At 45.9% G+C, this 24,759-nt stretch overlaps 1 protein-coding gene across 3 annotated transcripts in view; it reads left to right on the top strand.

Moving 5' to 3' along the window:
- Positions 1-24,759, top strand: part of LOC126483960 (inactive dipeptidyl peptidase 10) — a 1,424,293-nt gene that overhangs the window by 591,391 nt on the left and 808,143 nt on the right. The gene's annotated exons all lie outside the window — the stretch shown is intronic.

Raw genomic sequence — 24,759 nt, 5'->3', positions numbered from 1 at the left:
CCCATTTGAGTAACTAGAAAGAGCCTACTGACTTCAGTTTCACTGGCTTCGCCCAAAAGGATGAGCGGGATCGGTTGAATGTGGGAGAGAGGATGTTCCGATACAAGTGAACACAAGTAAGTATTCGATGCTTTTATTTCGATATCGAGTACTTTTAGAATCGCATCATTCTTTAGATATTTTTCTCGATATCGAGAGAAAAGTACTCGTGTGAAATTACATCTGAGAAGAGTGATATCTGAAATCATAATTGACAGTGTTTCAGCACCTGACATCCAACTGCTGTAGAGATGGAAACACTCGACTATCTTACAGCTGTATTAAAGCCTTTTGAATATATCACAAGAGAAACGTCTGAATGAAAGTATGTTAAAATATCCAACTTATGCCAACGAATAATTGTTTGTCAGCACAAAATAATAGTACCACATCAGTCTCACCAACTGTCAAAGAACGCAGGGCCGTCGTTCTGAGAAAGCTGAAGAAAAGATATGGGCTAATTGAAATAAATAACTAATAAGCCATTGCCTCTCTTTTGGATTCGAGATCTGTAAACCTGCATCCTCAGGGTCGAGCAGCATGCGGGCGAGCAATAGAAAAGCCCAGAAGAACGGTTAGTGAACAACAAAGTAACCCAAGCCAATCTGATAAAGATATTGCTTCGTCTGCTGTAACACATCAGTATAACTTACTGGAAACCGACCGCTGTGACCGAGCGGTTCTAGGCACATGAGTCTGGAACCGAGCGACCGCTACTCTAGCAGGTTCGAATCCTGCCTCGGGCATGGATGTGTGTGATGTCCCTAGGTTAGTTAGGTTTAAGTAGTTGTAAGTTCTATGGGACTGGTGACCTCGGATGATAAGTCCCATAGTCCTCAAAGCCACTTTTGGACTTACGGAAACATCATAAACAACTAGCACACGGCGGCAAAAGGAGGAGGAACATACCAAAGAGACGAAGTACCTCTTTATCTGTCAAGCTTTCAAAAGCAACCCACTTGCAGAAAGGGAAGATATGAAAGTCATATTTCCGCGTTTTTATAAATATCCACAAAAATATCTTACTGTCGTTGCAACATCTGTGACCATCGAGTGTTTAGTTTATAAAGCTGGTGCAGCTACGACTCAGAATAGGAATAAGTTGTCTCCCAAATATGTACAGCAATTTCTCTTTTTTGGGAAACCTTTCAAAAGGTGACTTTCTGGTGAAAGGTTATCATTAAAAAAGAAATAAACCTATTGAAGTGTTTTATTAGATTCCATAACATAAGTAATCAACCACATATACTCAAGCATTATTTCACATTACTTCATTTAGATGAAAAATTGAAGATGTATCGATATGAGAAGGTACCGATACTTTGGGAGCACTCATATGAGTAGGACCGAAGGACACCTTGAGTATTACTCATCTGAGCAGGTATCGCTGCTTTGATTGTACTTTAACATCACTGTATAGAAGGACGCGCCAAACATTTCTGGTCCAAGTAAATGCCCCATATTCGTTAGTGGATTGGCCGAAGAGAGAAACTGGACGGACTGCAGTGCACGTCTAAGCTCGCGATCCTGCGAGCGACGCAGAGTGCAGCTTAGTGTACCAAAGCGTAATTTTGTTTGTGAAATGTCACCAATGTTTGCTACTCTGTTTGAAGGCAGGAAAAATTATATTTTGAACAACAAGAATGACTAGTAACCTTGCGTGAGATTCCTGTAGGCGTACGCATTACTGCATATGAAGATACTAACTGTCCTTGAAAGAACGGAAACCATTGATGACCGCGCAGATTCCCTAGAATAAATGGTAATCAGTTTAAACCCTCAGCTGCCGACAGGTGTTGTTGATATATCTCGATGAGGACAGCTGAAAATGTGTGCCCAGACCGGGACTCGAACCCGGGTTCTCCTGCTTACAGGGCAGACGCTCTATCCATCTGAACCACCGGGGACACAGATGAATAGTGCGACTGCAGGGACTTATCCCTTGCACACTTCCCGTGAGACCCAAATTCCCAACTGTCCACAATCAGCATACCTAATAGATATTTGCCCATCCACTCGTTACTCGCGCACACTAAGGTGACGATTCCCGTAAGAGTTCGGACAACCTGTGTGCATTCGCACAGACGAAGGTCAATGGTTGGGTAGCCTTTAACTGCGTATGTAGATAGTAACTGTTCTCGAAAGAACAGATACCATTGATGACCGCGCAGCTTCTCTAGAATAAAAAATAATTCATCGAAACCCTCAGCTGCTGACAGGTGTTGATGATATACCTCGATGTATCCTCGTCGGCTCAGGTGGATAGAGCGTCTGCCAGGTAAGCAGGAGATCCCCGGTTTCGAGTCCCGGTCTGGGCACACATTTTCAGCTATCCCCATCGAGGTATATCAACAACACCTGTCGCAGCTGAGGGTTTCAATTAATTATCATGTACGCATTACTGTTCCACAACGTGGTGCAATTTGATGCTGGCCGGTGTGGCCGAGCGGTTCTAGGCGCTTCAGTCTGGAACCGCGCGACTGCTACGGTCGCAGGTTCGAATCCTGCCTCGGGCATGGATGTGTGTGATGTCCTTAGGTTAGTTAGGGGACTAATGACCTCAGATGTTAAGTCTCATAGTGCGCAGAGCCATTTGAACCATTTTTTTGCAATTTGATATTCTGTCTCATGCAATGTGCATGAGAGAAGTAATAACTGGCGTCTCTACAAAATTCGAGAGCTATTATTTTAGTAAGTAGCCTCTTTCTAGGCGGTTCCAATAAAAAACGTCCACAAAAAAGAAATAGAAGCAGCAACATGCAATTAAGCCCCTGCAAATCCTGCTGTTCCAGTACGAATGGGGACACTTACGTACAACCTGTGGGAACGCGGAGAAGGGAGTCGCAGCTGCATCCGCTCTGGTGACTGACTTACATCCTGTACAGTTGCGGCTGTACTTCCATGTTTGTGAGGATCGCCGTAATAAGCCCTACAGCTGGTTGTGCCATAGCCAAATTTCAACTGCGCATTGCAAATGCCTGCTAGTGACACCTAGGCTACGCGCTTGCAAACAATAATCAGATACAGAGCTTCGGCAACAATGAGGCGTTTCCACAGATACGTACACAAAATCGTGTTACATGATCGGCCGTGGTAGTAGCGCGAAGGAACCGCGTCAAGCCCACTTTAGCTGACAGTGATCTTTCGCTTTACGAGCTGTGTGAGACAGGAGCAGACTACTGGCAAAGATCGACCAACCACAAAGTGTGCAGCCGAAGCTGGTGGCGTGACAACAGCGCGACGGTTCGCTCGAGGACGCGAGAGGTGGAGACCTTCTGGTAAGTCGGCAAATACTGTAAATACGCTGCAATAATCCGTTAATAACATATTTAATGGAGGAGGGTAAAAGATTCAGAACACCAACAATAAGACGGTGTTTACGTATGTATTTGTTCGACATGACAGTCTAGATTATTAAACCGGTCGTGAATTGAATTAACAGATAAAGTTCATTGTAACTAAGCTGAATTGTGTAAAGATAAATCTTGAATGCAGTGCGTTAATCTAGATAAATTACAAAGTAGCTTGCAGAGTTTATGGCATTAATACGCTTCTACGCCCCGTCTTGTTACCATTCATGGCAAGCCGTCTTGGGCTTCCATCTCTGCAAGACAATTCCCACCCGCACACGGCAAGATATTCTACTGTTTGTCTCCATGTTTGCCTTGGCCAGCAAGGTCGCCGGATCTCTTCTCAACTGAGAACGTTTGGAGCATTATGGCCAGGTCCGCCAGACAGCTCGCTTGACGCTCTAACGCAAGAATTGAACAGAATCTGGCACGACATCCCTCAGGAGGACATGCAACTGCTCCGTCAGTCGTGCCAACCTCAGCCCCTGTTTGCGTAGTGACCAGCGTTGCACCAACTCGTCATTGTCTTTCTCAATTTGTGAAGCTCTTTCTCTTGAATAAATCAACCACTTTTTCTGAAACTGTAATCATTTGTTTGACTGTACATGTACGTCACACATAACAGTTCTGTGGTGTGCATACTGTAAGACCTTCGGTACACACACCATCAGATTATTTGACTTGTCGCTCCAACGAAGTAGGTGAGTGTCAGCAATATGTCTCGTGGTCTTATCGTGGCGTGTTTATCTTCTGCCGTTAGGTCAGACGATAGAAATGCCAATTGCACGCTTAGAGTAGCAGATTGACGGTGACCAACTTTAAACAGAACTTGATTAATTTTCACACACATTTATTAAAATAATAAAAAATATAGGTATTACGTAACTTGATTCTGGATGCTGTTTACAACTGACAATCTGAGGTTCCTTTGGTCTTGGTACGTTAATCTTATTCTCACATATCTCTGATACTTGACAAAGTGTCTATACATTTCTCTCCATGGCTATGTACAGGAATATGATAATCTTATTAGGTGCAGACTGAAACTTGAGCGCTACGGTCGCAGGTTCGAATCCTGCCTCGGGCATGGATGTTTGTGATGTCCTTAGGTTAGTTAGGTTTAACTAGTTCTAAGTTCTAGGGGACTAATGACCTCAGCAGTTGAGTCCCATAGTGCTCAGAGCCATTTGAAATTTTTTGAAACTTGAGTGTAGACTAACGTAGACTGGTGCAGACAGGTGCAGAGAAATGCAGACAGGTGCAGACAAATGCAGACTGATGCAGACTGCCTAATCGGAGGTCTGTACACTCGTTATAAGTCCTCGCTCGTTCAGGTATCACTGCGCGAGTGTGATCTGCGAGGAGAAAAGGTTCTACGTTAGCAGCAATCTCATTGGCTGCGTGACATATTAATACGCGGATCGGCGGAAGCAGAATTTGGTCCGTCTCTAAGACAGCGCCATCTCGTAGTGCGGAGACGGACGAGCGCTGCACCTGCGCTGTTGTGCTTAGCGAGGCGTGCTCCAGTGGGAAAGTTGTGTACTCCGGACTACGCGGAACTATGTGCACAACAAGTTCCGTCCTCATTCGGATAATTTCTTTGCGGTGCGTCGTCTCTTTTTTTCCCTCTTAGAATGAATTCAAACTCATTTCTTTTTGTGCAACCGTTTAAGCTTTTGAAGGCTTGGAAAACATTGGCTGTACAACCATTTATCCTTCTTTTGTAACTAATCTTGTACACTATACAAGTGAAGCGAACATACTTCATTTTACACAATATCAATAAAGACATTGGTTCGAGTCATACTAGTCGGTGTACGAGTTCTGTGTTAGATGTGAGGTGATACTCCCAGGAACTGTACGCCTTACGTTATCAAATAAACTGATACTTATCCAACTGGAGGTGATACTAAGTAACTATGTAACGAGACCAAACAGCTATATGGTCATGAATCTCTTATTCACTCCCCAGAACGGAAGCAGTGTACTCAAGTGTCTGCGTCTAGGGTACAGTCTGTCTGAATGAATGTAAAAACGTTCCAAATGTTTGCGTAACGTATATCTGAGGTGGAACAGGGGAACCAACCCGGTATTGACGTTGTGGGTTGTGGAAAACCGCCTGAAAAGTACGTTCAGCCTGCCCACCACGCCGATCACTCGTTGTTAATCGGGCGGGCGGTTTCACTCTGGGGCCCGCATACCTCGGCGCGCCGGTAGCGGTTGCGTTAACACGCGTGGCTACCTGGGCGGGTGTACTGAAAGTGATGTGGTGACCCTTTTTGGTATATATAAGTATTTTGTGAGAGTCGAACCAGTGGTTGGTGTAGAAGAGGACATTGAACTAAAAAGTGGAACTGGTTAACGTAGTGCGATTTAGTACCCGTAATAGGCCAAATTAATATGCTCTGATGGGCAAATGTAGGGATGATCGTTTTTGTAGTTAACAGCTGAACAATTCACGCGGAATGCAGCAAGGGGAGATGGTGTGATCTTAAGCAGAGTGTGATGGCTTTGGAGGTGGTTTTTACTATCAAGACAGTAGTCACAAATTGTATTAGACCTTCGTCACTGTGTGCTTTACTTATATCAGTACTTGGATGTATCAGATTTTCTGAATACAAGGAATTACGCTTTAAAAGGTTTAATCACTAAGCCACGTGGTGGCACAAGAGTACCTTTCTGGCGACAGATATAGTTGCCTTAGCTCATGGCTTTCGAGTTTACTCGCGTGCCTGTATAGTGTATGTTCATTATACTGTACAAACAGAGCGACGTAGCCAAAGCCGGCCGCGGTGGTCTAGCGGTTCTGGCGCTGCAGTCCGGAACCGCGGGACTGCTACGGTCGCAGGTTCGAATCCTGCCTCGGGCATGGGTGTGTGTGATGTCCTTAGGTTAGTTAGGTTTAAGTAGTTCTAAGTTCTAGGGGACTTATGACCTAAGATGTTGAGTCCCATAGTGCTCAGAGCCACATAGCCAAAGTTTCGCCCTCATTTACAAAGTAGTTGACTAAAGGAAAGTTTCACTTGAGTTGAACTCAAACGATGAATTCCTATTATGTGTATCAGCATATAAAAACTGGACTACACATGTCTCAAAACAATTTTTTGTCATATTAATTTGTTGTATGGACTACGAACTAATAAATAAAGTTATGTTTTTATTAGGGTACGATATCTAGCAGCATACGAGCCTTACGAGTATACAACATTCATGAAGTTAGTAAAAAGTATAATTGCGTTTACCGCTCTTGACGGTACAGCCTTTGCTTCGGGAAAGTTGGTGGGTCATTTCGACAGGGAATGTGTATTTCTGAGGGATATTTTAATAACTTATTCACATCTGCCGGCGCGCTTATCGCACGCCTAAGAGCAGCAAACTCTCAGCGTTGCAACTGCGTCTCGAAGAGAGCTCGATTTGTAGCAGCAGCGGCTTGGAAGGATGCGTCCCCAGCAACATGTTCATGAGAGCGCCCAGACTTAAAATAGACAACAAACCATTTCCATCATACGTACATGAATGTCGCCAGTGTGAACACACACTTCCCAGGGCTCTGCCACTTTCTCACTGCCCAGCTTGTCTTTTGGTTACTCCAATCCATACCTATATGTACATGCATCTACTTTTATTCTCCGCAAGCCATTGTTCAGTGGTCGAGGGAACATTGTACCATTATTTTTCATCTTCTGCATTCGCGTACTGAACGAAAAAATGGCTATCTATAGGCCTTCGCACCCGCTCTAATCTCCCTTATGTTATTTTCATGATAGCTACGCGATGTATACGCATCATAATTCTCGCACAGTTTTCTTCGAATATAGTTTCTCTAAATACTAGCGTAACTGAATGTAAAAAAAAATTGAAAAATTTAATGATACCGCCTCGAGCTGCTGATAAAATCTTTGATTCACAACCAGTTTACAGCATTAGGCGAATATAAAGTCACTTACTTTGTATAATGAAAACATAAATTTGTCACTATTCTCACATCGTAATATCGTACGAACTGTACTTCCATCTGCGAGCAAGATGTGTAAATAGGGGAAACACCCTCAGACTTCAAACAGTATGTAATAATTCCAATTCCAAGGAAAGCAGGTGCTGACAGTTGTGAATATTACCGAACTGTTAGTTTAATAAGTCATTGTTGTAAAATATTAACACGAATTCTTTACTAAAGAATGGAAAAACTGGCAGAAGCCGACCTCGGGGAACATCAGTTCGGATACCTGAAAAGTACAGGAACACGAGTCATCATAGATGATAGGTTAAGGAAAGACTAGCCTACGTTTATAGCATTTTTAGTCTTAGAGAAAGCTTTTGGAAAAGTTAACTGGATTATTCCTTTGAACATCTGAAGGTAGCAGGGGTAAAATACAGGGAGCGAAAGGCTGTTTACGGCTTGTACAGAAACCAGACGGCAGTTGTAACAATCGAGGGGCATGAAAGGGAAGCAGCGTTTGAAAAGACAGTGAGATAAAGTTGTAGCTCATGCCGTATGTTATTCAGTCTGCACATTTAGCAAGCAGTAAATCAGATATAAGAAAAAATTTGAGTAGGAATTAAACTCTAGGGAGAAAAAATAAAAACTTTTAGGGTGTGTCAATGACACTGTAATTGTCTCAGATATTGCAAAGGACTTGAAATAGCAGCTGAACGGAATGGACAGGGTCTTGAAAAGAGGATATACCATGAAAACCACCAAAAGGAAAACAAGGATAATGGAACTCAGTCTAATTAAATCAGGTGACGCTGAGGGAATTAGGTTACGAAACGAGACACTTGAAGTAGTAGGTAAGTATTGCTATTTCGGTAGCAAAATAACTGACGATGATCGAAGTAGGCCGAATATGAAATGTCGATTGGCAATGGCAACAAAAGAATATCTGAAGAAGAGATTACAGATTGAAGTTTGAGGAAGTCTTTTCTCAAAGTATTTGTATCGAATATAGCCATATACGGAAGTGAAATATGGACGACAAACAGTTTAGGTAAGAAGAGAATAGAAGCTTTTGAAATGTTGGGCTACTGAAGAATGCTGAAGATTAGATTGGTAGATCACGTAAATAATGAAAAAGTACGGAATAAAGTTGGGGAGTAAGGAAATTAGAGGCGCAACCTGAGTAGAAGAAGGTATCGGTTGCTAGGAAATACACTCCTGGAAATTGAAATAAGAACACCGTGAATTCATTGTCCCAGGAAGGGGAAACTTTATTGACACATTCCTGGGGTCAGATACATCACATGATCACACTGACAGAACCACAGGCACATAGACACAGGCAACAGAGCATGCACAATGTCGGCACTAGTACAGTGTATATCCACCTTCCGCAGCAACGCAGGCTGCTATTCTCCCATGGAGACGATCGTAGAGATGCTGGATGTAGTCCTGTGGAACGGCTTGCCATGCCATTTCCACCTGGCGCCTCAGTTGGACCAGCGTTCGTGCTGGACGTGCAGACCGCGTGAGACGACGCTTCATCCAGTCCCAAACATGCTCAATGGGGGACAGATCCGGAGATCTTGCTGGCCAGGGTAGTTGACTTACACCTTCTAGAGCACGTTGGGTGGCACGGGATACATGCGGACGTGCATTGTCCTGTTGGAACAGCAAGTTCCCTTGCCGGTCTAGGAATGGTAGAACGATGGGTTCGATGACGGTTTGGATGTACCGTGCACTATTCAGTGTCCCCTCGACGATCACCAGTGGTGTACGGCCAGTGTAGGAGATCGCTCCCCACACCATGATGCCGGGTGTTGGCCCTGTGTGCCTCGGTCGTATGCAGTCCTAATTGTGGCGCTCACCTGCACGGCGCCAAACACGCATACGACCATCATTGGCACCAATGCAGAAGCGACTCTCATCGCTGAAGACGACACGTCTCCATTCGTCCCTCCATTCACGCCTGTCGCGACACCACTGGAGGCGGGCTGCACGATGTTGGGGCGTGAGCGGACGACGGCCTAACGGTGTGCGGGACCGTAGCCCAGCTTCATGGAGACGGCTGCGAATGGTCCTCGCCGATACCCCAGGAGCAACAGTGTCACTAATTTGCTGGGAAGTGGCGGTGCGGTCCCCTACGGCACTGTGTAGGATCCTGCGGTCTTGGCGTGCATCCGTGCGTCGCTGCGGTCCGGTCCCAGGACGACGGGCACGTGCACCTTCCGCCGACCACTGGCGACAACATCGATGTACTGTGGCGACCTCACGCCCCACGTGTTGAGCAATTCGGCGGTACGTCCACCCGGCCTCCCGCATGCCCACTATACGCCCTCGCTCAAAGTCCGTCAACTGCACATACGGTTCACGTCCACGCTGTCGCGGCATGCTACCAGTGTTAAAGACTGCGATGGAGCTCCATATGCCACGGCAAACTGGCTGACACTGACGGTGGCGGTGCACAAATGCTGCGCAGCTAACGCCATTCGACGGCCAACACCGCGGTTCCTGGTGTGTCCGCTGTGCCGTGCGTGTGATCATTGCTTGTACAGCCCTCTCGCTGTGTCCGGAGCAAGTATGGTGGGTCTGACACACCGGTGTCAATGTGTTCTTTTTTCCATTTCCAGGAGTGTATTCTGAGACATCAATGGATCACCAAATTAGTAGTGGAGACAAGTGTGGGGGTAAAAATCGTAGAGAGAGACCAAGAGATTTAAACACTAAGTATATCTGGAAGGATGAAGGTGGCAGTAGTTACGCCGACCGCGGTGGCCGAGCGGTTCTAGGCGCTTCAGTCCATAATCGCGCTGCTGCTACGGATGCAAGTTCGAATCCTGCCTCGGGCATGGATCTGTGTGATGTCCTTAGGTTAGTTAGGTTTAAGTAGTTGTAAGTTCTAGTGGACTGATGACCTCGGATATTGAGTCCAATATTGCTCAGAGTCATTTGATTTGAATCTTTTTGTTTTTTGTTTTTTTTTTGTTTTTTTGTTTTTTGCAGTAGTTGCTCAGAGACGAAAGGAACTGCAAAGGATAGGGTAGACTGGAGAGCTGCATCATACGAGTCTTTGGACTAAAGACCACAATCTTCCGTATTAAATCTTCTAGTGTAACACAGAAAAGTGCACTGCCTAGCACAATTCAGACAGGATGACCAGAAAGAGTCTGAAAACTTTGTAAGAGTGTTGCGGAATTGGTTGTGCTGTTAAATATTTGCTAAGATACGCTGTGCCGTTTCCTAGTTAATCAGCGTTGAAGTTAGCCAATCAGGTCATTGCGTGCGCAAATTGAAGCAGCCCGCCAGATAGGGTTAGAGTAAGTTGTTCTCGTAGCGTAGATCGGGGGTGTTTTACCTACCGCACATTATTGTAATCCATTTAATAGTTAAATTTTCTAACCGTCCACCACATCCTCAGTAATGGTAATTTACAAAGAAGGGAAGCAACATTACATTACAAAATTCTTCATGCAGAGTTGCAGCAGGTTAAAGCATAAGGTAATAATTACTTACCAAATAGTTTTTTCAAAGTTTTATGAAAACATACTGCAGATTAAAATACCCCCAAACGCGTACGGCCCACCAAGGAAGCTGGAACGGCCACTAGTGGGCGGTAAGGCCCAGGGTGACTGTCACTGATGTAGATGACAGCACACGAGGCTGCTCAGCCTTTTGCTCTGCTTCGATCCTTACTTCCGCCGCGTGCCCAGTCTTTGCATCGCTCACTTGTCCGGTCTTTGGACACCAAACGAAGAACACGTTTCGCAACAGCGTCTCTGGCCGGCGGCTTAAATTGACATGCGCAGCGGCTTGGTTGGCTATCTTCAATACTAATTAACTCGGAAACGGCACAACGTATCGAATTGTTTTCGTAACAATTGCTTCTCAGGTCAACTTACACTGAAAGACCCACATAAGCTTTTCAGACTGTTTCTGACCATCTTGTATGTTGACGATCCAATTTATTTTGCAACAGTGAGGAATTCTTGGTCGTATTATCTGACGTCAGTGACTTCATATTCGCCTAAAGTGATGCTGTAAATGCTTTTAAGAACCTGATGATGCTCTGTGTGCATGTTAAACAAATAATTTTATCGGCAGCTTGAGGCGTTAATCATAGCGAAAGGCTGGCTCTGAGCACTATGGGACTCAACTGCTGAGGTCATTAGTCCCCTAGAACTTAGAACTAGTTAAACCTAACTAACCTAAGGACATCACAAACATCCATGCCCTAGGCAGGATTCGAACCTGCGACCGTAGCGGTCTTGAGGTTCCAGACTGCAGCGCCTTTAACCGCACGGCCACTTCGGCCGGCAAGCGAAAGGCCTGCAGCGATTACAGCGGTTATAAAATACATTAAACGTACTCGCATTTGCGAATATGGCTAACCATCAGCTGTAGACTGTAATGACAAGAATGAAAATTTGTATCGGACTGGAACTCGAAGCCGAATTTCCCGCTTATCCCGAGCGGTCGGCTTACCATTTGGCTATCTGTGCACGGTTGCGCACTATACCCAAACTTCATATGCCGTCAACCAGGCGCCTACGACATGTACTCGTACATCCACTATGTACATTCCCGTACAGGTGAGACATTTTACTTCAATGGCGTTTTGCCCGGTGATGGTGGATAAATACGATATTGCAATGCCCGTGTTATGCTTAATGACGATGCCTGTTTTGCGACTTACGGAAGTTTGGGTCTGTCCGGCAGTCGTCCAACGATAGCCGCACAATAAGGCGACCACTCGCCATGAACGGAATACCCGGCTTCGAGCACTGATCCAGCAGAAATTTTCGTAGTTGTCACTCCATTCGGCAGCCGATAGTTATCCATATTCGCAATTGCGAACACATCCAATGTAATGGAAAATGTTTTTCATGAAGAAGACTATGAACGGCGAGGACATAGAGACGATTGTGGTGATTTGCTTGTTTTGAAAAATATGCATTCTCAGCCACCCAGGTACACTCTCGTTCAGTCACACGCACACTTCCATGCAGAAGACCAACATAGTATACCTCAATCATTCTATGCTTAAAATACACGGTCTGCAACAAACAACAGCTAAAATAAAGTCAAAGGGAACCGTGCTTGGTTTATCAGTAAGAAAATAAAAGGTGAACCGATATTTCCTTTGAAACACATTAAAATCCTTGTAATGGGACACCCTCCTCTAACATTACCTTTTTCTTATAGAAATAACTGACACCATGTACGAGTAAACTAACGATTCTTGTAAAGGTGAAGATGATATCAGGTTTCTAACTAAATGAACTTCATACGATTTTATATACGATGTGTTATGTTTCGGTCTAATTACTCTTCTTTTCAAAATACTTGAAATGACGAAATATCTGGCACATTTAAAGTTCACATTACTAATTGTACAATCTAACGCTAATCATTAAATCAGTGCGATTTATAATAATGGGATAAAATAAAAGAACACCATAGCAACAGATAACTCTTCATCAGTTATTTAGTCATCAGAGACCCACACAGTTGAATCAAAATTTCAGTCGCAAGTGTCTACTCCAAGACGCAATAAACGGGATAAACAAATGTTCAAATGCGTGTGAAATCTTATGGGACTTAACTGCTAAGGTCATCAGTCCCTAAGCTTACACACTACTTAACCTAAATTATCCTAAGGACAAACACACCCACCCATGCCCGAGGGAGGACTCGAACCTCCGCCGGGACCAGCCGCACAGTCCATGACTGCAGCGCCCTAGACCGCTTTTTTTTGTCGGAGATGGATCAGGTAGTGGAATGACGGAGGCAAGGTGGGCAGGGGTCGCCACCCGAGGCCCGGCCACGATGTCTCCTCCCTCCCATCCTGGGGATGCAGTTGGTGTATTATTGTGAAAGTTTCTTTATTTTATTTATTTATTTTTTAAATTTTCTTGTATTTTTTAACAGTGAGTAACTGAAAACTTGTAAGTACACTTGCGCGTCCAGTTGGGGACGCACGTAACTAAAAACATGCTTATAGTTGTAGCAAAAGGCATAAAGAAAGAGAGCAAAGTGCGGGGCTAAGGAAGCCATGAAACAAAACCTATGGGTGGAATCCATACCACCATTAACCGGTGTTACATTTTGCACCGGATGGGAAACAAAAACTACGAAGACCTTTTCGCTCCGGGGACAAAAAGAGGAAAGGGGCAAATACTGCTATAAGCTATAGAGTGCGAGGGTTCACAACGAAACACTCCATCTGCTGTATCATTCAGGTATGACTTCTCGTAATGACCAAGGTAGATCCCACGTTGTACCGTGTGGTGTTCTATCATCGTCTTGTAATTTTAGCTTCTCTTACCCGTGATGTTCCAGCTACGTGGAGGGTCGTGGGACGCACTACACAAATAATTGGAAAAATATTGTCGATAGTTTGGGTTACGGAGGATCTTGCAATGTGGTTCCTGCAGATATTCCAAAAGTCTAAAGTGTCCTTAGTGCCGTCTTGAAACAAATAATGCACCGCATGTCCACGAAGCCACGTCATGGCATTAGTTTTCGTGCGCGAGTAATACGTCTCATCCTGGAATAAGATAGTCTTGGGGTCGATATGATTCGGCGTCACTCGAAGGAAGTATGCTGACATTTTCCTCACTAAGTGCCACACTGCCGTAGACTCGCCACAGCTAAGACGGCGTTCATCGTCGTCTTGAACGCCACAGCTCGTGCACGTGGGTGAGTCCACCACGTGGATCGCACGTGGCCTTGATCTGGTCGCCTGCTTACCGTTGACGGTGATATACTACATCGCCGTGACGTCAGTGTCCAGTGTTACGTGGTGAATTGTCCTCCACACTACTCGCCAGTTGAAGTTCGAGTGCTTCCTCGCAACAACGTTATCGGGTCGTCCACGTTGCAGTACCCGATAAACCTCTTTGCCGTCGACTGTTGAATCGCTGGTAAGGCAAGTCGAACGTAACTGAGTTCGAGGTAAAAGACACCGATGTAGATGAGCGAGGAGGGGACGTGGTGTATCGGCACAGGTGGCAACAGGGAGGGCGGTGCTAGTTCTTCTATTAACAAACTCGTCAGATTGCCGGACGGCGGTGCCATAGTTTGACTAATGTGCTCACAAATAGGGCGACCGCTCTTTCATGAAAGTGATAAAGGCCAAGCCCTCCCCGATCCGGGGGAAGGGTGAGAGTCTCATATTTTATCTTGAAAAGCATTCCTGATCTCATGAAGGACCCAAAAGCCGCAAGTATACGGCGAGCTAACACCACCGGTATAAGTAATATCTGGGCGATGTGCGGAACACGTGACGCTAAATGTGTGTTGACATACTGCGTCCGTTGGACGAGATCCAGCGCTCGTAGGTGGTTGTTGGCAATCCCAGTCCGAACATTTCGTAAAAGCCGTCGAAATTTGTGAGCAGCGTTTCGTCGTATATCGTCTGTAAAATCAATGCCGAGACATTTCAAAGTATCTCTGAGCTGTAAGGGGGTGACACTGTCGTCAGACAATCCGACCCCGAAGTTCATCGCCACCGATTTTGCGACGTTGGTACGACTACCAGTGGCCATGCTATATGTCGCTATCCAATTTAGTGCGCTAGCGGTGTCGTTGCCGTTGCGGATGACAATCACCAGGTCGTCATCGTACGCTTTACATCGGAAAGTGTGGCTTCGTAACGTCATACCCGTTAGTCGTTGGCGCAGGACGCATAGGAGTGGTTCCATGGCCACAGCGTACAGTAAAGTGGACAGAGGGCAGCCTTGGCGTATCGATCGAGAAATGGTGAGGGGCTGCGTAGGTCGGCGGTTGACGATCACCTTGGTTGTCGCGCCACGGAGTAGTCGCACGAGGACAGTGACGAATGGCTGTGGGTACCGCATATGTTGGAGGGCCGCTTCCAAATAGTCGTGGTCCACTCGGTCGAAAGCTTGACTGAAATCCCTTGCCGCCAGTGCACCCTTCAGACGAGATGCCCTCGCCAGTGAGATCAGGTCACAATATCCACTGAGTGCTGTTTGAATATTATTGTCGCCTCCAAATGACGTTTGAGCGGGTGAGGTAACGTTTCGTAAGGACTGGTGTATCCGCGCCGCCAAGAGTCGAGAAAAGATCTTAAAGTCGCAGTTCAATATCGTCAACGGGCGGTAGCTCTGCAGCCGTGAGCCACCGGACGGTTTGTGAATAGGAATAATCATTCCTTCCACAAGGGCCGCAGGGAGCGGCACTTCCGGGGATAGTAGTTCGCGACAGATGTCCGTCCATCGGGTGTCTAATAAATATTGAAAAGTCCGGTAAAATTCCAAGGGAAGGCCATCAGGACCCGGAGATTTGTTGACAGCTCCTTTTTTAATGGCATCGATCACTTCTTCTTCCGTAATTTCTTCCATCAATTCCGCTTCCATTGCCGGGGTGACGGTGATGTAAATTGTCTGAGAGACGTCCTCCAGTGCTGTCGAATCAGGGGTCTGAGCGGAATAGAGCTGGGAATAATGATCGTAGAACGCTGTGTCTGTGTCTTGTTCCGTGGAGAGGCGGCGACCGTCCTGTGTCGATGAAGCGTATCAGCGCTCGTTGGTGTCGTTTACGTTCACGAAGTACGTGGAACATCGACGGGCGTTCACTTGCTATCCGATCCTGCGTCCTCGAGAGGATGACCGCCCCCTATAGGTGGCGCCGCATATTAGCGATGATCTGAGCCTTAGCACGGTGGACCACCGTTTGTCGTCCCGGAGACGGCGCCATAGCAGTCGCGCAGTAGCCTGAAGTAAAAGTCGAGTGTATGTCTACGCCAAGCAGCGTGGTCGCGACCGTAGGTTATCAACGTTCGCCTCAGTGCCGGTTTGGCGCAGTCCAACCACAAGCGCATCATTGTGGGATTCGCACGGAGGCAATTTTCATACGAATGCCACGTATCCTCAACGGCTTGGCGGCAATCCGGATACGACAGGTGAGCGATGTTTAATTTCCACGGGCTGCGGCTTCTCCGCACTTGTTGCCGCCGCAGGGTGACGGCACAGATGTAAGCCGAGTGGTCTGAGAAAGCTGCAGGCCACAGTTCCGGCGAGCGAGCGTGAGACATAAATCCGGTCGATGCGACTGGAAGAGTGACTCGTGAAGTGTGTGAATCCCGGTCGTTGGCCGTGAAGATGTTCCCAAGTGTTCACCATCTGCAGGTCTCGAATTAGCGCCTCGAGTTCCGGGCACGGATTATGTCGTGGGAGCTGGTCTCTGGGCGCCAGTACGCAACTGTAGTCACCTCCAAACACCAGGTGGTCGTGGCGGCCTTGGAAGAGCGGGGCGACGTCTGCCGCCGAGAATCGTGAACGTTCGCGACGTTTGTCCGTCCCGGAAAGTGCGTAGATATTGATAAGGCGGACACCTAATACTGTGAGTGCCATTCCTCTTGCCCCAGGAAGAAAGAGGATATCGTCCGCCACTATCCCTTCCCGAAGAAGTACAGCGACACCGCTGCCTTTGGGGGAAGCTGGAGAGACGCAAGCGTGGTAATCCTACAGGCCTGGGAAGTCATCGACATACACTTCCTGGAGAAGGGCTATATCGATGGAAGCAGAATTCAACATATCCTGAAGCAAGGATAACTTAGCGCGCGTCCGTATAGTGTTAATGTTTATAGTCGCAACGCAATAAGTTTGAGGTCTACCCATAGCGCCCGTGTTGGCCACCAATACCCTTGTAAGGCTGTCTCGTCACTGCATCTGATGGCGGGAAAGGATAAACACTGGTGGGGTAAATTCCCCCGCATGTCGTCCGAAATGATAGGCAAGGAATTCTCCTCACTGTCGTCCGCCCAGTCGCCATGAAATACCCTCGGTCGATGGTGGCTGTTAGTGGCTGCTGCGGCACTCGGCGCTAACTCCATCGGCTCAACTGGCACGGAATCGCCAGCGGCTGTCTGCTTGTGATCCTGCTGTTCTGTGGCGTCGGAGGGGCTGAAGCCGTCACCACGGCGATCTGTGGGTGGGATGTTACTGCGGCCTCTGTACCGCCGGTACCGTCGTCGGAGTGCCCACAGTCCACGTCAGACGATCGCTGCAAACACTCGTCCGATGGAGCACGCCGCCGTCTCTTGTCTTTCTGCGGGGAACGCTGTTTACGGACGTTTGTTTCAGTATCCGAATGTGGGTGGATTTATTCAGCTGCTCCGGCGTCTGGAAGAAAAGCCGCTGTCGGCACAACCCGTGGGTCGGTGTCCATCCTGGCATCCATGCCTTCTTGCAAGGTCGGCCGGTGTCACCTGATCTTCGGGTGGGGGCGCCGTTGTAGAGGCAGCATCCTGTACTGAAGAATCCGTCATGGTCTCGCTATCGGGGGTGGCTATGACTAATGTGGTCAGCTTCGGAAAGGGTTGCTGTCTGTGCAACCTCGGCATAATTGAGAGGAAGGGTCGTCACCGGAGAAGGAGGCATAGATTCACCTGTCGGGATTTGAGTAAGCCGTCGTCGGAGACAATCCGACCGGACGTGCCGTTCTTGGCCACAGCCGGAGCAAGCGCGTGCCTGACCGTCATACATAATGATCGCCCTACATCCGCCGATGGCAAGATATGTTCGGTCAGTTCAATTTTGATCTGTCGTACCCCGTTAAGAACGGGGTACGTTGTAAAAGTGGCCGGCCGGTGTGGCCGTGCGGTTCTAGGCGCTTCAGTTTGGAACCGCGTGACCGCTACGGTCGCAGGTTCGAATCCTGCCTCGGGCATGGATGTGTGTGATGTCCTTAGGTTAGTTAGGTTTAAGTAGTTCTAAGTTCTAGGGGACTGATGACCACAGATGTTAAGTCCCATAGCGCTCAGAGCCATTTGAACCTTTTTTTTTTTTTTTTTTTTTTTTTTTTTTTTTTTTTTTTTTTTTTTTTTTTTTTTTTTGTAAAAGTGGTCCATTTTTCGGCCATATGGGTGACCACTCTGCCGTAAGGTTGGAAAGCCGCGGCGACTACGTCCGGTGGTACTTCGAAAGGGAGTTCGAAGACGCGTATCGTACGGAGGCCAAGCCCCGCGTGATCGATAGAGACAGCCCCAATATGGCCATCAGAATGTTTGAATTTAAGATCGTTCGCATGTGCGCGCACGATTCTGTTGCACACCTCGTCACTTACTAACTTGACGTAGACAACACTGCTCGTGATAGAGAAATGGTACCAATTATGTCCCGCGGTTCAGTTTTAACGTCGTCACGTAGAAAACGTTCCACTTCAAAAGCTCGCGGTCGTGCATGATCGGGTTTTAACTGATCTTGATGGTGGTTTGTCTGTATGAATGTGCCACGTTGCGTCGGTAGCGATGGACTCTAAACTAGCGACAACGCAGTAGTAAACAACTACGGGCACTCGCGACCGCGCGGACGGGACGTAAACAAGGCGTCCTCGCCGCAGCGCTGCGGAAAGCAGACTGACCGCTCGGCTAATACCGCGCTGCTGGAGTCAACAACAAGAGAAAATGAAGATAAGTAAAAAGTTTTTCTTTTGTATATGTTAGACCTCTAGAAGTTTTTGAAACTAGTGAATACACTAAGAGAATTTTAATGGTGATGTGTATCAGTCATCACACAGAATCTTAAAACACTAACCGCAATCGATTTGTCGTCTGCTAAAGTAAAGGTCAGCTGGTAAGGCGGTTGCAGCCCTGGTATCTTGGTGTAAAACGCATTCCTTAAAACATAGCGTTCAGACAGACGTAAGAAACACGTTATTGTGCTTGGCAAAGTAAGTTTTACTGAGAGCTATACTACAATTCACAGTGGTAACAGATACGTTACAGTATTGTACAGCATAGTCAGCAAGTTTCTATAAATACCACCCGAAACGTTCTACCAGACGTTCAGTTTCTCGACGACAGAAATCCGCTCCTCGGTCACGGAGCCATTCGAGCGACTCTGTGTGCGCCTCCTTACTGCAGGAAAATTTGCGACCATTGCACATCAGTTCTTCGATAGCCTGGCCATTGGCGTCTGTGGCCTACGTCGATGGCCTTCCTTCCTAATCAGAATCACCCACATATGTGGTCCCTTGGTCAAATTGTTAGCATCACCTCAATACGACTGGATGTTTCATTGAATTTGATTCGTATATCGTCAGAATTTCAAGGTAAATTTGTATATAATTTAGACGCTTTGTTCACAAGAATCACACTGTCCCTCGTACTCCAGCTTTGAAGGAAGTTGCGCCATTTCAGTCGGACCCCGTGATGCACTTTTAACCCCACAATAGCAGAACTGTGTCTTTAGGACACCCAGAACATGTACACTACTGGCCATTAAAATTGCTACACCAAGAAGAAATGCAGATGTAAACGGGTATTCATTGGACAAATATGTTATACAAGAACTGACATGTGAGTACATTTTCATGCATTTTCACGCATAGATCCTGAGAAATCAGTACCCAGAACAACCACCTCTGGCCGTAATAACGGCCTTCATACGCCTGGGCAGTGACTCAAACAGAGCTAGGATGGCCTGTACAGGTACAGCTGGCCATGCAGCTTCAACACGATACCACAGTTCCTAAACCGCATAGCAAATATCGCAGACCAAAAGCTCATTCCCCAACAGGCTGGATTCAGACCCGGGAAATCATGCACCAGTCAAATCCTAGCACTCACAGAACACGTAGAGGGAGGGTTTGAAAACAAACAAATAACAGGTGTAGCATTGGTGGACTTAAGTTCTGCATACGACACCGCCAACCACAGAAAGCTCATGGAAAAACTGGACTGTACATTTAAGGGTCATCAGTTCACAAAAACCATTGAATCTCTGCTGCGAAACAGACAGTTCTGTGTAATGCTGGACGGAAAAAAATCCGATGGCGTCGACAAAAGAACAGTCTCGCCCAGGGCAGTGTGCTGGCCCCCCTACTATTTAACCTATACACCTATGAGTAACCAACACCGGAACGTACTACCCACTTCTTATATGCCTATGATCTGGCCATTACAGCGCAAGGAAATAGCTTCGAGAAAGTAGAAGGGAAATTAGAAAGCTCGCTACACGTAATGTCTGAATACTATAAAGAGAACTACCTCAAACCAAATCCATCTAAGACACAGGTTAGCGCTTTCCACCTCCGCACAAAACAGGCAAACAGGAAGCTGAATGTCACCTGGAATGGCAACAAACTGGACCATACGGACAAACCAACATATCTTGGTGTCGTGCTGGATAGATCACTGACGTACAGATATCAGTGTGAAAAAACCTGCCAAAAAGTTGCTGCCGTGAACAATATTTTAAGAAAACTGACGAATAGTAAATGGGGAGCTAGTCCGACTGTATTACGAACAATTGCTCAAGCACTTTGCTTCTCCACGGCAGAATATGCATGCCCTGTATGGTCTCGATCCACACATGCCAAAAAAGTCACTACACTCCTTAATGAAACATGGAGGCGAACAACAGGATGCATGAAACCCACTCCACTTGGGAAAATATACAAAGCAGCTGGATTCTCATCTCCTGAATCCCGAAGAATTGCGCACGAACATACAGAAAAATTTAAACAGATTTTCGACGAGCGCCACCCGCTGCATGGTTCTTCATGTGGACGTAGCAGACTTAAATCCCGCAAGAGATTTCTCACTAGTGAACTGAACGAGACTCCGAAGGACTACCCTGCCTCACGAGAAATACCCAGTGGCAGTACATCAAGCTGGAAGATTTGGAAAACACTAAACCGCATCACAACAGGCGTAGCACCAGTTACAGCAAACCTAGTCAAATGGGGCTTCAAGGGCGAAGGAGACAACAAATGCGACTGTGGTGAAGTTCAGGATATGGAACACCTTCTGCAGTGTTCCATCTGCCCCATAAGGTGTAGCCTTGAAGAACTATGGCTTGGGAAGAGAGAAACATTGGACTTGGCCCGACATTGGGCTGAAAGGCTTTGAAACAAATCTCCGGACACGAAAAAGTAAAAAGTAAACCACAGTTCATCAAGAGTAGTGACTGGCGTATTGTGACGAGCCAGTTCCTCGGCCACCATTGACCAGACGTTTTCAACTGGTGAGAGATCTGGAGAATGTGCTGGCCAGGGCAGCAGTCGAACATTTTCTGTATCCAGAAAGGCCCGTACAGGACCTGCAACAAGTTTCGCAGGGATAGAATGAAGGGTAGAGCCACGGGTCGTAACACATCTGAAATGTAACGTCCACTGTTCAAAGTGCCGTCACGGCGAACAAGAGGTGACCGAGACATGTAACCAATGGCACCCCATACCATCACGCCGGGTGATACGCCAGTATGGCGATGACACGCTTCCAATGTGCGTTCACCGCGATGTCGCCAGACACGGATGCGACCATCATGATGCTGTAAACAGAATCTGGATTCAGCCAAAAAATGACATTTTGCCATTCGTGCACCCAGGTTCGTCGTTGAGTACACCATTGCAGGCGCTCCTGTCTGTGATGCAGCGTCAAGGGTAATCGCAACCATAGTCTCCGTGCTGATAGTCCATGCTGCTGCAAACGTCGTCGAACTGTTCGTGCAGATGGTTGTTGTCTTGCAAACGTCCCCGTCTGTTGACTCAGGGATCGAGACGTGGCTGCACGATCCGTTACAGCCATTCGGATAAGATGCCTGTCATCTCGACTGCTAGTGATACGAGGCCGTTGGGATCTAGCACGGCGTTCCGTATTACCCTCCTGAACTCACCGATTCCATAATCTGCTAACAGTCATTGGATCTCTACGAACGCGAGCAGCAATGTCGCAATGCGATAAACCGCAATCGCGATAGGCTACAATCCGACCTTTATCAAAGTCGGAAACGTGATGGTACGCATTTCTCCTCCTTACGCGAGGCATCACGTTTCACCAGACAACGCCCGTCAACTTCTGTTTGTGTATGAGAAATCGGTTGGAAACCTTCCTCATGTCAGCGCGTTGTAGGTGTCGCCACCGGCACCAACCTTGTGTGAATGCTCTGAAAAGCTAATCATTTGCATATCACAGCATGTCCTTCTTGTCGGTTAAATTTAGCGTTTGTAGCACGTCATCTTCGTGGTGTAGCAGATTTTAATGGCTAGCAGTGTACTTTCTTCTCACAATGCGACACTCTTGCTGCGTAGTGATCTTAGCTGACACTTTGAAGACTCCACTTGAAATATTGTAAGTCTAGCATTTTAGCCAAAACAGCACATTATTATGCTATGGTAATTTTAACACAAAAGGAGAGGAACCATTAATGTACAAAACTTCAGGACTAAAGTAACTTTAGAATTATGTGTCACTGTCAAGTAACATAACTCAATTAAGCTATGGCTACACATGGAAAGAACTGCTGAAACAGTACAGAACTAAGAAAGGGAAAATAAGCTGAAGATGTGAACTGAGGTTTGTTAGGCAGGACAACGGACTTGGGTAGCCGTGGAGCTCTGGTAGATACAATGTTGTGGGGTAATGGCTAGCATACCTGCATTACGAAGCAAGCCAACCTGAGTTCAAGTCATGTTCATGGCAAAAATTTTAATTCATTTCCTCAGCTTCCATCATTATAGCACCGGAAGTTACTGAGAGAAATATACAGTGAGACGAACAGAAATTACACTTTTCACACCCATTTATTACATTTAATCGACAATGACTTTACTGTGCAGAGAAAATCCCGCAAGAGGAATCATGTGACGAATGGTGATCCTCTCTATACCACTCATAATCCGTGCATATTATAAAAGTGGATGTATTCGTGTATGTACCAAATGTGGTTCGCATATTCCTTACCATCAGGCAACAGTCGCTGTGAGGGTAAGAAGTACCTACCTATCAGAGTTCAGATGTCGCACCATAAACAATGGGGCCCGCGAAAAACTGCCGCATCATGCATGACGTATAAATCTCTTATTTCTTTGCTCCTAACTCTATTCGCAACGTATTTTGCGTACAGTATCCACATATTCCGCTGAATGTACCTGCATAAATGTACCATGGTACGACACATAGTTCAGTAGATATGACGTCATAAGCACTGAGGTGTGTGCAAAAATGCCGCATCATGCATGAAGTTTTAATACATTTATTATTTACTACTAAGGAACTTCTAAGGTCGAGTCAGCTCAAGAAAATCTCTGACACCTGGTAGCGATTTTGGCAGGTTTCAACTGCGAAACGCTTACGGCTGTAGGCGAGAACGTATAGCATTTCCCCAAGTCTGAGAGTGGGAAACAAAATTTTCTTTGATTAACTTTTGAATTTGTATTTAAGATATGGGAGGGCGGAAACGTTATAATTAGTAATTACTTCACGTAAGTTCAAAGTACTTAATTTCGATTTTGTTAGACACAGAACTGCTAAAATTTGAAATGATTCCTCAACTGATTATTTTCATTGAAAGCTAGAATGAAAACTCTGTATAATTTTTGTCCAGCTGTTCATGCCCGGACGTAAAATATATCGTTAGCAGTACGTCAATAATTGACTACCCGCGGGAAATTTAAACTACTACAATGAATGAACATTGACTTAGAAAAGATCTGACTATTATCTGATGCATAAAAAGTAAATTTACTTTTACAGCAATATTTGTAGTTTAAGAATATTCCATTTCTGGCTGTTGGCATCTGATCGAATGTTCTAGTCAACGCAATGCCACCAAATTCTTATAAGCTACAGATAGATTCTTGTTAACTTCTATCTATAGGATACAACGTCATACTTCTTGAAATAAAAAAGTTATTATCTGAATTGTTATTCAACTAATGAAATTACGCTAGTGGATGAAATAAGATTCTTGTATACTATACTCAAGATATCTAATTGAAATGAATAATAGTCGGTAGGCGCTTTTCATCGTCCATCAAAGATCTTACAGAATTGACTGATACTATATATCAGTCACATCCTTCCTTTGATTTCCATACAATGTTTGGGAAAAATGATAAACTAATAACTATCACTGTCCAATACAGTATTCATAAGCCATGATCTTGTAGAGTTGGAGGCGCTACAAACAACAGTCATCTATAGAGCTATGAAGAGGCGTTTCCATATAGACGTTTGCAAAATCGCGTTGTATAGACGCGAAGGAGCTGCGTCCATCGTACAGAAAGTGCCCGGGATCATGTCAAACAGAGTATACTGTAGGAGCACGTTTAAGGTTTCGCTTCTAATAGAAAATAGGGTTCCTCAGCTAGAGCGCCTATAAATGGGCCCCTCTCCTCCACCCCTGCACCATCCACGATTTCGGTATCTCTGAGGATATCTCAAGCAGATGGTAACGAAACGTTTTACATACTGACCATAGCCTCTGAGACGAAAGCTGTAATTGAAGTAAACACTATCCTTGAAATAGCCACTACAGCTGTACGATTATTAACCAAAACTCAGCATTCCAGTGTGCACTGAACATTGAAAATTCGCACTCTGGCTACAAAATACAGTGCATCAGTCTATACCGAGCTTACTACAGTTGTGAATCTCTGTACAACATAGCATTGATAAGATTT

This window comes from Schistocerca serialis, chromosome 6 (assembly GCF_023864345.2).
Source record: "Schistocerca serialis cubense isolate TAMUIC-IGC-003099 chromosome 6, iqSchSeri2.2, whole genome shotgun sequence".
Taxonomy (NCBI): domain Eukaryota; kingdom Metazoa; phylum Arthropoda; class Insecta; order Orthoptera; family Acrididae; genus Schistocerca; species Schistocerca serialis.
This window is presented reverse-complemented; position numbering and strand designations above follow the sequence as displayed.